The sequence below is a fragment of the Melospiza georgiana genome, chromosome 2 (assembly GCF_028018845.1).
Source record: "Melospiza georgiana isolate bMelGeo1 chromosome 2, bMelGeo1.pri, whole genome shotgun sequence".
In the NCBI taxonomy this organism is placed as follows: domain Eukaryota; kingdom Metazoa; phylum Chordata; class Aves; order Passeriformes; family Passerellidae; genus Melospiza; species Melospiza georgiana.
The window spans coordinates 63,953,399-63,967,976 of NC_080431.1; the positions used below are offsets into that span (position 1 = coordinate 63,953,399).

Here is a 14,578-nt window from a genome sequence, read left to right on the forward strand (position 1 = left end):
ACACACACCTGGAACTGCTCCAGTACTGCCAGCGCCTGAGAGTCAGAGGTCTGGGGTAAAACCATGCAAGCTTTCATTGTCAAGAACACTTTCTATTTGTTGTTAATAGTTTGGGAGGTTTTTTTAATTAGTTCTTTATATTAGAGCATTTGGCTACTTTAAGATGACTCTTTATTTCCACTATGCACAATCTGCAGGATTAATAATGCACTGTGGAAGCTGGTTTTGATTTGACCTCTTCTGCTTGCCTGTGCTGTTTGTAGAGATCTTTGCACTCACCAGGTGACACAAGCAGCCCTGACTTTTCAAAGAGGGTATCTATCATCAGTCAGCACTCATAAAATCCTGCAAACCAATGACCAGCATTGCATGGCTGTGCCTTCAACTTTGCTTGGTATTTGTAAATAATTTCTAAGAAGATTCTGTATGAAGGTGTTGAGGAAGAAGTGCAAGAAGTGCGGGATTGTGTGCTGCAGCAGTATTTTCTGATTATCTCTTTGTGAAATTTAAGCTCTCCTCACATATGAACGGGTGAAGCCTGCTCAGCATCTTTGAGTGAGGGGAGGCTTTTCCACCTGCCCTCCACTCCAGGAAGAGGTCATCCTTCTCCCCTGCCCATTGGTGCTGTGGGGACCCACCAGAGCAGCAGGTAGCGAAGCCACCCCGGCTCTAAGTAGGCCAGTGTGGGGGTATTAGTCATCCACTCACCACATGCCTCACTGCCTGTGCCCGGAGCAGACGTGTTCCACTGCCTTTATGTAACCCCCTGGAGGGCTGGCTGCTGCCAGGGGCAGCCACCTCCCCCACTGCCACCAGTGCCCAGCAGTGACCTTGAGCTGCAAGTGACACTGAAGCCTGCCACGAAGAGGCAGAGGTGCCCGTGAGCCTGGTGCAGGAGGACCTGCTGCAACAGTGAGCTGAAAAGCCCACCTGGGGCAAAACCCCTGGTCCTGGCTGGTAGGGTTAACCCTCTGTTCCCACTCTCCCAGCTGGGAATGCACCATTGGGATAGAGGGTCACCATCAAATTTTGTGTCAAAAGACACATGAAGCGGCTCCCCTTCACCTCCTCAGCCTGTAGGCTCAGCTCCATCTCAAGCCCACAGTCCTGGTGGATTTTTAACAAGCATAAAGGATTGGTTTTGTCGAATCCTGTGTGTGCAACCATCAGACAAGTTCTTATCTTGACTTAACCTACAGGTAGAACGACTCTGGTCATACTGCTAGCATATTTCAGGGATTTATGTCCACACCCCTGTGGTGTGTGCACTCCGATATCCCTCAGGTCGTCTTTCATCATCGGTTACGCTTCAAGTCTCTGCAATCAGATACGGTTATCTGAGCAACAGGGAGAAATATTTACCAAAATGAAATTAAGATGGGAAAATGGGGAAGAAAGAATAAAAGGAGGAGAAAAGAACTAAAGATGAAAACTCAGTGTTGTTTGAAATTTGCACTGATGTTTGTTAGAAAATGAATTGGTTTCACTTTTGCACGTTGCTCTATACAAGGAGATTTATCTCGTGACATATATTTGCCTTCTAGTTGGCACGGCAATTTGATTCTTGAGATACTTTGCTTTTTTCTTTCCCATACATTTAGCTCCTGCTAATGCTGAGAGAGGTTGGTGGTGAGGATCCCAAGAAAATTTGGGTTGTGATGAGCCACAAATGTTGAAAGTCCAGTTCTAGATAATGTTTCTACATTTCTACTGTTCTTCTGTACATCCATTAACTTTTTCACAGAGTTTCTTCTTATGGGATGCTGTCTTGCCTATGATCAACAGGGGATGGCTGAGATTGCTGAGCTGAGGGGTTGCAGCACCTGCAACCCACGTACCATTCACCTGCCAAAGCAACCCATTGGGCCAAGGAACACTTCTGCCTTGGGACCCTTCATTCCTTGTATGAGAGAACAACCTTGACTACTTCTGTGGCCATGACTGGGCAGAGCAGCTCAGTGACCTTGTGTTCTTCTACCAAACTCTTTGGGGATGGCTGGCAATGTCATTTGTCCCCCTGGTGTCCTGGTGGGAGGCCATGGAGAAGATGCCAAAAACAACAGCTTCGTCGACCATCACCATCTACTGCCATCTCTGTGTGTGAGCATTGGCAGGTGGGATAAATCCCACCTGATTTCCTGTGCTCACACCTCCAGGACAGACAGCAGCAGAATTTATAGTTACATTTTTCTTGTAACTGGGAAACAAAGAGAAGGAATTGTGATAAAACCAGAGCAGTCTTCTGGCAAAGGTGCCCTTAAGTCTGTCTCCTTGTCCTGCGCTGACAGCTGCTTGATGTTAGGGCACTCAGGTTGACTCCTCCATGCTCCAAAACAGAAATTTCTGCCTCCTGATGGCAGATTTAGCTGGTTAATCACCATCAGCTTCTTTAAGTTCCAGAAATGGAAAGCTGCATCTAAACTCAGTGCTGTTACCACAGGTACTGTCCACAGCCCTGTGGGTTCAAATGGGATTCCTGCTCTTTGCAGTTGTTCATCTGGCTGTTCTGGACACACTCTGACTTGTGACTGCCATCTCAGTACTTAATTAAGGGGTTAATGCACATCTCCACCTGTTTCTTGCTCAATGTGATTGTAATGGCAGCCTGGACCCCTCTGGGAGGGAGAGCAGAAATGGGTCTCCTCTGGAATCTTTACAACACTAAAATGTATTCCCATATCATGCTGTTGCCTTGTGAATGTCTGATGTGGTATGGGTTACAGAGACGTCTTTGTGGACATGAAAAGTGTTAACATGTACCTATTTACTCTGTTGCAAATGCCATGCATTGCAAGCTTAGGAAAGTATCTTGAGAGGCATGAATTTTGCCCTTAAGCACTAAGTAATGTATGAAATACTACTTAAAACTAGTATCCCATACTTGTTAGGATTTGTTTTCTGCAGTAAGTTCCTTTGCTCCCTCCTCGCTATGTGTATGTCTGATGTGTGCCATTATTCCTTCAATTAGTGCAAACTTTCCACCAGGCCCACAGGGATCAGGGCGCTCTGTGCCAAGGTTTTACCTTGGGAGGTTATGACCAGCAGGACAAGAGCTGTGGGTGAGAGCTTGGAGTGCTCCAGAGCAGTCTGGAAGCCTGTAGGTACAAGCTGAGCGACACCACCAGCCCCAGCCAGCCAATGCCAAGGTTAAAGTACCACCCTGACTTTGGAAAGGGGAAAGAGGACAGATCAAGGTCACACATAAGTAGCTCATGTAAAGTTTTCTTTCTCAAAACTCCTTCATGCCTCATGCCACAGGGTCCCCCAAGGAGAAGTCCCAGGGAACACCTGTTGTCTGGGGTTAGGCTGGGAAACTGAGCAGGGAAGCTCAAGCGGATGTATGATTTCCCAAAAGGGTTTGGAAGACCCCTCTATTGCCAGTGGGGTCAATACATGGGAGATGATCTGTGTCACCACAAAGGCACAGAGGCACGTGAAAAAAAGGCTGGTCCAATTCCCTCTCTGAGCTCCACTACATGCTGATGAGATGGACTCAGAGCCCCAGTGCTTAGCATAGGGAGGACCCAAACGCCCTCAAAGATGGGGGGAAAATCTGTTTCAGAGCTTGGGCTTTAGTTGGATTGTAGCCACTTCAGTAAGGCTGTTTCAGGACAATTTTTTTTTTAATGGAAGAAAGGGAAAATAAAATAGGCTCCTTGAGGGAATAGCAGAAGTGGAAAGGTAGGTCTTGGCACTGTTTGACAGAGTGTGACTCTAAGTGGCAAACCATCAAGATGAGAAAATATTTTCTACTCCTGTGTAGCTTGTGGCATGGTCCATGGCACAGGTTTTGGAGGCACAAATTTCAGTCCTTTTGCTGACCCAGCAGCTGCCTGTGTCAGCCATGGCTCTGCACCCCAGAAGAAGGCAGAGTCTCTCCTGAAGGTGGGACTCTCAAGCGCTTGCAGCAGCCAGGTCTTGGGCTGCTGGATAAGGATTGTCCTGGTAGGGCATGATCCATGCTGGGAAACATCACAGAAGCACCTGACAACCCCAAATCCTCTGGATGTTTGTGCATTACAGCTCTCCTTCCTGCTTACAGTTGGGATGTGGATTTTATGTGCAAGACTCATCTCTCATAAAAAGAGGGAAAGAGCAGATATTTAGTTCTGCTTTGTACTCTGGTTTTGCAGATTTACTATTTGTTTTATAGGTAGGCAATGACTTTTGTTTTCTCATTGGTGTGGTTATTTCATGACTGAAGAAAGAATAGAGTTGTATATGAAGTACTGGGTAAAGAAGAAGTCACTCATGTCCAAGGCCCTGATGATATAAAATGTACGCAGAAAACTCCTCTGTTCACATACAATACAGAAGGTTTAACAAAAAAGCCTCATGTTTCCCTTTTAAAAATTCAGAATCTCTTAAACCAAGAAAAATGCATCCGTGGGAAGGGAGTGCCAGTAATAACAGGCCTGCTCTCACATCCACTGGAAAAACAGAAACAAGCAGCAGTTTCCCCTGAGGGAAGAGGGATTCTGGAAGTTAAACAGAAATGTTTATGCTATGAAGAGCTAAAAGACTTCATAGGCACTCTGCTTCCCCCACATATCCTGAGCACCTCAGAGCAATGCATCAGCCCTGGGGCACAGGGAACCAGCCCAGAAAAGAGCTTGCTTTCAGCAGCCCCATCTTCTGCAGGGAGACAGAAGGAGAAAACACCAGAAAAGGGATGTGGCTAAGCGTCAGCAGATCTTGCCCTCCAAAATTCCCACTGGGGACTATTTGCATATTCTTTCTGTGCAGGAGACCACTGTTTTTTTCAATAGCTGAAGCCTTTGCCTGCCCAGGTTGAAAACTACTGTTAAAAGATTTTCTTTGTTAAATTTAAAGCGACTCACATAAAAAAGGAAGCAGTCTGAGTTAGATGTGACTCATCCTTTACACAGTGATCAACCTTCTTGTTTTCATTTCTGCATTTGAATAATTTTGTAAAGCTTGCATTTAAAACATTTCCATAAAGTGGCTTTTGACTTGGCACAAAATAAAAATAATTATTTGCTCTATTAACATCTATATTCTATGAGAACTTGTCTGGCAAAATGTGCCATGTAATCTACACAGGCATCGATCCTAAATTAAAAGACAGCATCAAAATCTGAGTCAACTCTTCCACACATTATTAAGTGTCCATTTTGGTTACACAGTTCATGGTTGCCAATCCAATTTCATACTTGCCTGTCCCTTCTTTCTAGTCTTCCTATCCTGTGGCAGAAGACCACATAGATAACCAAAGCACGGCATAACATTTCTTTGTGTCTGCCTTTCACTTGGCTTTCACATGGATTTTGTCCCATGTTTTATGTCAGGAGCACTTTGGTGATTCTATTCAGTTGATGGTCTCTCCTATCTCTCCAATCCCAGCCAAGATGAGTGGCTGAAAATCTTGTACAGAGAAGCTGAACTCCATAGTCCAAAACAAAATTCCTCACTGTTTTCACTAGGTGGAGAATAATCTACAACCAAAGCAAATCTGGTTTTGTGGCTAAGAGGCAAATCTTTCCTCCCCTGCAGCCACAGCACATCTTGACCATGGTGGAAGGACAACAATTTTGCTGCATGCAGTGAGGGAAGGAAGAACAGAAGGCAGTTTCCAAAGGGTGACCTCCCTTCTTCACTCTACACAGCAAGGCAGAAAGATCCCACAGTGGGAGGAGACCCATGAGGCTGGAGGTTTGCAGCCATAGGAGATCATAGTCAGGTTGTGTTATCTCATCCACTAAAACCAATCCAAAACATCCAAACTGCTGAGTGCCAGAATTTCCGAGATGTTAGCCAGCGCACAAAGGGGATGATGACAAAGGGGATGACTGTCAGGACAAGGTAAGCAGGAGTCCATTCATTGCTTGGCAGTAGGTTGGGATAAATGGAAGAGTCCTTCCTTAGGAGAAAAACTGGTTTGCTGGATGGTGAAGAAAGAGGCTCTCCTGTAACATAAACGTGTCTAGCACAGACTCAGTGGGGGCCTTTAAGCGTCATGGGACAAGGCTCCCCATGACCTGAGTCAGTTTGGTAATCCCCACACTGCAGATTACCACACAGACATGCACCCAAAGCAGCAGAAAAAATTGGAGATTGCATCCCTCATGAACCACAGGTGCTCCCTGGATCTTCCTGCTGCCCCAGAAAATAATGTCATCATGCCAAACCAGGCAAAGCAGAGGGTATGACTGTCCTGCATTGCCCAACCTCTGCCCACTCAGCTGATGTCTCTCTGGCCATACTGGTGAAGAAGAGAGGAGAGGGCTGGATGGGCATCTGGGCAGGGGGAGCAGGTTGGCATGTTAGCCCATGGTTACCCAGGGGCAGCTGTGGCCTGGAGTGGTTTCTGATGGGATAGGCTGTCCCTAGGTGTAATCCCAACTGGAGCTCTGATGGGAGATGCTGGCTAAGCAGAGACCATCCCATTCCGCTGAGCAGGAATTAGATGAGAGGCACCCACTGGCCACTGAAAGGCAATAGTGTTGGCTGAATGAAAACTCCCAGGGCAATGGGCTCAGCAGGGTGCTAAGAGTAGCTGGCTGATCTCAGCACCATGTCTCTCACAGTAGCCCATACGCTTCAGGGGATAGAGGGACACCCCATGGGATTACTGTAATTATGTCCTGTGGGGCAAAGGATATATTTCTCACTTCTTCAGGTAGGATCTCATACAGGCCATGAGGTATGAGTTGTACCTGACCAAATTAAAGAAAGGCTGTGACTTGAACTGGGACTATTCTGACAAAACTGGCTGAACTACCTTGACCTACCCATCTGGGGATTCTGGCACTAGAGGAAAGATTATCTCAGTGGCTTCAATTGATGGGAACTGAGAGTTAACACAGAAGGCATGAAAGCTGGAAAAATCCTTTCCTCCTTTCTCTTTCTGCAGTGACTGCCAGAAATCACTAACTTAGTGATTCTCTCCTGAAAGGAAGAGGGGAGGTTTGTAAAGAGCTTCTTTAGTCACTCCTTCTCCATAACTTAATTCTTTCAAAAGTCAGGCAAGTGCTGGGGCTGAGGACAATGGTGCTTGAGCAGGAAAATGCTGCTGGCTTTCTGCTCCTGTTGCAGAGTCACGTTTACTCAGCTTGCGTGAGGAGTGATTAAAGCATTTTTTGCATTGGAGATGCTCCTGTGGGCATGTGCTGGGAATGACTCCTGCTCTAATCCAGTAGCTGACATAGCAAAATCTTGCACTCCATTGTTGCAAATCATTAAATCAAAGTCACAATCCATTTGGAGTAACTCATGGAATTTCATTATTATTTTGCCACTGCTTGCTGAACTGCTTAGACAATCAAAATGCTTGTGAGAACAAGGAAAAAAATCCCACTCTTGGCCTAGAAGGTCCAAAGAGCAGTGACACACCCCAAGTGAGAAGCAGCAGGACGTGTGGGAGCAGAGAAAGAGAACTTGGGAGGATATGAGCCATGAGACCCCCTGGAGTTCCATGGACCTCATCACAGTTAAACATAATGTTTTCAAGGCAAGCTTTTACATGCTCTCTCATTTCATTGCTATGGTGCAAGGGAGGTAAGGAGGAATGTAATGGGAATTAGTTCTTTTAAATAGCCAGTAAATGAAAAGCCCTTGCCATGTTTTGGAAGGCCAACATTCCTTAAGATAAAGACAATATAGGATCCTTGGCCCAGTTGTCTGGGGAGACATTAGAAGTTTGGGAGAGCCTGCTCCTTTTTCAAGTTGGAAGTCTGGGAGTCGGCAGCAAATTAATGGAGAATATTTCCTTTATTTCATGAGGAAAAATGTGAATTACTGCTGAGGTTTCCATTCTGTACCAGCAGGAAGCCATTTTTCCACTCTGGCTAAAGATATTAAGGAATATTTGGCACATGAGGACAGCATTGATACTGTGCATTTCTACCACATGGGCTTGAGATTGATGCCATTTACTCGTTAAGGCTTGTTTCTGCAAACATGTAGGTAGGTAACCCACTTATTCAATGGTCCTTGTGAATGATCTTGTGGATAAATGGAAACATCGATGTCAGACCCTCAGCACCCCAGAAGCATCAAGGAAAATGTACACCTGGAGCTCTGAAGATTGACATTAGTTGTGACACTTCCAATAGGAAGGTAAATGACAGCATTTCTCAGACATGATCATTTACAAAGTGAAAATGTCAATGTAACGAATAATACTTGAAGCTATTTTCTCATGACTAATTATATCTCTGAAAGTGAATATGCAGCTGCAGTTACCAAGTGATGGGGAAGTCAAAGGCCCATAAAAACACTTTAACCACAATCATCCTTTTTGCCAATAGAAACCATGGCCTTCCACAGCTGAAGTGTATAGAAAAGCATAAAGAATATATGAAAGCAGTGACACTATGGAATTATGGAGGTTCTAAACAATCATAGAGAGCAAAACATTTGAAGGAGCCAAGTCATTTGAGAACTTAGCAGCTAATTAATTTTGACTCCTGCGCTGCATTTCTTAAGTTCCCACACTCACTGTGTTTCTAAGGCTAAATCCTGTAGGCCTTTATCAGTTCACATTTAAGGGTTAATTTACAGAGCCTCTGTCCAGCAAACCATGGTTCACTGATCTTTGCACAACTGCATAAAACATTGTAAATGCTTTTCAGAAAAAAAAGGTTGGAGTAGAAAATAAAAGGCAAATCTTGGAGGAAGACCATTTTTTTAGCAGTGAGTCTGGATCCTGCGACAGTGAAGTAGCTGAAGTAGAGGGTTATATATATTTACTCTGCCTGACTGAGCCAGTAAGGCAAATGGACAACTTGTGTGTTTATATAGCTTTGTATTTATATATTCTTTCCCAAATTCATGTCTCTTACTGGCTGTAAAAAAAAGTAGATGTAGATACAAATGGTTAAACTCCTTTATCCAAATTCTGCTGTTATCTATATTCATTAATTTTCTATGACCTATGCAGAGCCCATAACATAGAACCCATAACACACCAACAATACCCTGACCTAGCCTTTGAAATGTGGCCTCTACAAGATGCCTCTCATGAGGCCCCTCTTGCTTCTTGGAAGTTGACCTTCTATCAGAAGAGACTAACAAATACTTTCCAAATTAGGGCTATTCAACCACTCCTGCCCAGAGACACAGAACATAATTACCAACATGATTTATCTGGACAATTTTCAACTCCTGAACATACTGTAGTGACATTTGCTGATGGTATTCTTAGCATGCATGGGAGGGACAGGGCTTTTTGTTAACATGTATCTCTAAGGTTATGTGTGTAGAATACCGACTTTTCTGCTCCCTGTACTAATGTTACCTATGTGTTGGCATGTTAGAAGTTGTCCCGTGTCCTTCAGCACAGCTCTGTAACTTGAAATGCAGAGGAAGGAAACCTACCAGATTAAGACAGAGGAAGACAAAAAATTCTTCAGATTTCCAAATGTGGAAAAGAGATCTCAGCTACCTCCCAGTGCATAAACAGTTCTGCCTTTCATGACTGCATCATGATGAGCATCTCACAATGCACACAATTCTGCCCTGCATGCAAACACATCAAAATGGCTCCACATCTGATTTTGTGTCTGTTTCTCAGTTTGAGATAAAACTGCTTGCATAAATAATCTTGCAAAACTTTTGGGGTTTTATTTCTTGTATTTATTAGCACATACTGACACATGATAATTATCATGTGTCAGTATGTGCTAATCACTGTAATGATACCAATTGAAAATTCTGATTAAATTACTTACACAGATCCAACTTCATTTCTGAAGGAAGTGTGCTTGATATCAGTGTTTTCCCAAAGGGCAGAATTATCTGAAGTGCAGGGTGGGGCTGAAAAAGGGAATAACTTGTCAGTCATTAACATTTCAGAAAAAGATTATATGCTTCACACCAAATAAAGGTAAAAGGACACAAATAGTGTTTAGCCATCTATGGTTTTGCCATGGGAGTGCTTTGCAATTACAAATGGAAAGGCAGACTGTACATGAGAGAGTCCTCAATTTTTCTTAACATGTGCTCCACACTATGGAAAGCCTGAAGCATTCATATTTTGTATATATGAACTCAGTGAATGCAACCACTATCAGAAAAACGTCTTACCAAACGCAGAAGATGGAAGATAACAAGAAGAGTCTGGCACCTAGCTAATTCTGTTTCTAATTTTAATGTTATTTTAATTGCCATCATGGAGAATGGAATGAAGATTCTGAGGCCCAGTCCTGTTCTCATCACATTTTATGGGAGGTTTGGCACCACCTTTCATGGGAACAGGACTGGGTGTCATGCCTTCATGTCCCAGTAATGCGAGATGTATTGCCAGTATCTGTATCATCTGCAGTCTGATGGCCACTGTAAATTAACAAATGTGCAGAAGCTAACAGCAGGAAAGGATCTGCAAAGATTAATTCAAAGGGAATTACCTATAGAGCAGCAGAAATATGGTTGAGTTGCATTAACTAGGGTGCAAAAAAGCTGATTATTCTGCCTAACATACTGGGAAAAACCTAAGAGAACTGCATTCAGTTTTAGGAGACTCTAAGAAAAAGAAATAAACTGAAATGTCACTGAATTTAAAAAAATCCCACCAAAGATTCCATAACACACCAACAAAAAAAAACAAGCCCCAAAACCCAAATACTGAGCTTCCCTAAAACATCTTCCAAGGTTTTTAGGTATTTGAAATCAATGTAATCTGCCATATGAAACCTCAAAGGGTTTGAAAAAAATGCCCTAGGAATACAGTGACTTTTACATGCATGAAAAAAAGCAGAGAGAGATTAACTCACTGCAAGTGACATGGAAGACCCTCAGCCATGCAGTGCAGGTTTCTGCACTGAAAGAGTGGTCAGGCCCTGGAACAGGCTGCCCAAGAAGGTGGTGGAGTCACCATCCCTGGAAGCACTCAAGAAACAACCAGACATGGCACATAGTGCTATGGTTTAGCTGACAAAGTGGTGCTCAGTCAAAGGTTGGACTGATGACCATGAAGTCTCTTCCAACCTAAATGATTCTGTGATTCGTTGAGTGAAGGTTCCTTAAAGACTTGAGGGGGAAAGAGGTGTCATTGTAGACAATGAGACTCTCTTTTCAAGAAAACATTGACAAACGAGTGAAAAACAGAGAGCCAGAGGAAAGAGGGGAAACACTCTGTATCTGTTCCCAGAATACAGAAGCCAGATGTCAGCAGGCAACTGAATGATGGTGCTTACACTGGAGAGACAAGCACTCATTCCTGGACCTTCTTCCAAAACATGAGAGTGAAAAATGGGTAAATAAAGACAGTGCAGATGAACAGGAAGTATGCCATGGCCAACAAGGCCTGGAGAAAGCAAAGCCAGGAGGGATATCTGCTCACACAAGATGTTGTGCATACTGGACTGACAGCACGGGCAAAGCTGACCTCACCTCTATGCTCTGAACTGAAGTGGTCACAGAGAAGTCTGGACTCATGCTGATCATTAATATAAATTCAGACTTACACCTTGACACAATTACTTTGGAGAACAGTAATTCTCTGCTTGAACAAGTGCGTGCCTGCTCCCAGACTGACATCAGATAGAATGTGGAGCAGAACAGCAGAGAAAAGAGGACAAGATTTAGCTGTATCTCATGTTTCTGCTGAATGGAGACAGTGAAACACAGAAAGATAAATGAAAGAGATCTGGGGAGATTGGGGAATGAAGTAAGGGCCAGAAAGAGGAGAGTCAGCAAGAAACCTGAACCACCATCAGAACATCTTAAGTGAAAACAACAGGCTAAAGAGAAGGAGCAATCAGGGAAGATACCCTTACAGTGAACACAGAAATCTCAAAGCAAGTGAACAGATCTGGGGTAGGGAATGGATTAAAAAGAGCCAAGAGCCTAAAGGATGCCAGATAACATGCAAGGGGGGGGAGGGAGGGGCTTCTGGATGGTACCTTAAAGGGAGAAAAAAAATGGGTACAGGCAAGCAGTGGAAATGAAGGAAAGAAAGAGAGCACCGGACAAGTGCTAATGCCTGTCTAGCATTCCTGGGCAGAAGAGGACACAAAAAAATCCTGCTATAGGAAGGGCAATCTGTCATGCATGAAACAAGTGAAATGCAAAGTCTTCAGGGGAACTCAAGAGCAGCTTCAGAGGAATCAAAGCAGGGACGACTGCTGTGAGACACAGTGGTGAGAACTCCAGGAAGAAAAGTGGAGGTTGTCCCAGGGCTAAAGACAGGGAAAAGCAGAGAAGAATGGAAAGGGGAATTAGAGGGTGAGTTACAGGAGCTCCTTGGGTAGGGGACAGAAAAGGGAAGGTAACAGAGGATGTGGCTAGAGTAGAACACAGAGCAGGTCCCAGGAGAAGTGCAGGTTGGTATAGGACAAGGGGCTGAGGTAGACAGCACGGATTAGGAGCCATGAGCCGTTCTGGCAGCTGGCAGCAGGAGCTTGCTTATTCAGCAAGTCAGGCGGCAATTAATTAAATCAAGTCAGGCAGCAATCAGTCAGTTAAATCGGGTAACAATGACTCAATTAAGTTGAACCGAGGAACAATGAATTTATTACATCAAACCAGGGAACAATAAACCAATTAAATCAGCTGGAAGCCTCCACAGGTCCATCCAGAGCCTGGGCTAGGTGCCACCGGGGTGGGGGACTTGCTGCAGCTGCCTGCTCCAGGAGGAACATCACCACAGCAACTGAGCATTGCTGCTGAGAGCCTTGCTTGTCCCCCTCTGCCCAGAGCGCAGAAGGACACGGCAGTCTACAGCCGGTCTGATGAAATGCGTGCAATAAACCAAAGGGGTGGGGAGATGAAAACTGTCAGCTTCCAAATTAGCAATAGTGTTGCAGAAATTACTGGGCTGCCTCAGGATGAAGAAAGCTCTGCCTTTCAAATCAGGCTGATGCTGGATATCCGGAGCTGTCAGCTTAAGAAATGGGGAGGCTTTGATGGGTGCCTGACAATGGGTTAGTCTATCCTAACTGGCACACAGGAGAGGTACATTTTCCAAGGGCATCCTGGAAGAACATGGCTATGTACTAGAACAGCTGCCCATGCCCATTTTGACATTTAAAAGTGTAAATTATATGGATTGGTGTGAGTCGGGCTGGTCATGTACTGGCAATGTTAAGAACCACTTTCATCCCCTTTTTTTGGTTCCCTATATAATTTGGGATTAAGGGGTTTTTGGGGCTTGGTTTTTTTTGTTCTCTCCTGTTCTTCTATCTCCACAAGTAGGGGACATCACTAAGATAGCCAAGTTACCTTAGCAGGAAAGTAGCTGGCGTGTTTCTTTTGGGACTTTTCATGCATATCAGCAAACTGAAAATAAAAAAGGGGAGGTCTCATTGATAAGGACAATCTGAGGTCAAAAAGATGAGGGAGACAGCCATCTGCCCATAATTTAAGAGAAGTGCAATCATAATGATTCTCTCAGGTACCTCTAAGGCCTTTGCAGGTAGAAAAAAACCTACTACTTTTCCAGGCAGCACAAACGCTTGACGTGCTGCAATAGTTAATGAACAGGGATATTGCATGGGCAGCCTTTATCATATCACACATTGTCATTAAAGTAATTATATTGAAAAGGAAATGACTCTTCAGGTGTTTTTCCTGGCTAAATGAGGTCCTGGGATTTGCCCAGGATTTGCCGTGTAGAATGCTGACCAGCAAATTAAACTGAAAATAAAAGCTGAAGAAGAACAGCTTTCTGAGCAGCATACAACAAAGATGGGCTTGGTCCAAGACTTAGTATATATTATCATTATATGCATCCCTGTTGTCTCCTAATAAATGTGCCACAGGACAGCGTGAACTTTGAAACACAGTGGAACAATAGTTTCACACTGAAGTACTGGACATAATCTTCTTTTCCCTGCTCTGAACTGCTAAATAGTCAGAAGGCAAAAAGAGTCTAATTAGAGATGTGAAGGTTTGGAAAGGAAACAGAAATTTTCAAGAAGAAAAACCTCCTGCTTCCAGTCTGCACCACAGTGTTTGAGCAGCCGTCTGCCATGGAAAAATGGAAAAGAAACTTCCTGGGGGTTTGGGTTTTTTCCTCCTCTTTTATCCTTTCTGAATAATATTAAGACTGAGCAGTTGGACTTGTTCTTATACAAATCTTCAGTCTAATGAAGTACATAAAAATCAGGTTGAAATTTCAGCCAACAGTTCTAGTAGTTTCAGAATCTAGTTTATTAGTGCTCAGAAGAAAAACTTGACTCATGTCAATATTTCATAAAGCAAAATTTAAATGCTCTACAGGACAGTCAGCGATTGTGATTATGACCTTGACTGTGATGATGACTTTCTAGACAATAACATGCACTATCAAAGAGGCTGATCTTATCCTAAATTTGGGCTTTATATCTAAAGCTACTTTTGGTCAATAGGATGTTGTGACAAATCTATTTTCAAAAAAAATTATTTTCAAACTGCATTATCTTGTGAGACATCTAGTGACACAAAATTTCTGAACTTCATTTTCCTCTTTATTTGTCAGTAATGGGTGGGGTTTATGTTTATCCATTCCCTTCTTATCACTTTTTATCTTAAAATCATGTCAATAAAGAAAATCTGTATTATAGTGCACTGCAGGAGAAGGGGCTGTCATAATTCAAAGTAATCAATTCAGATATATTTATTTCACAGTTTTATCAAA

The 14,578-nt window shown here is 43.6% G+C and overlaps 1 long non-coding RNA gene across 2 annotated transcripts in view; it reads right to left on the minus strand.

Moving 5' to 3' along the window:
* Nucleotides 1-14,578, minus strand: part of LOC131096642 (uncharacterized) — a 29,520-nt gene that overhangs the window by 12,257 nt on the left and 2,685 nt on the right. For both annotated transcript variants that reach the window (XR_009116001.1, XR_009116000.1), the window contains exon 2: nucleotides 9,693-9,777. This is a non-coding gene — a long non-coding RNA (uncharacterized LOC131096642). The remainder of the gene's footprint in view (nucleotides 1-9,692; nucleotides 9,778-14,578) is intronic.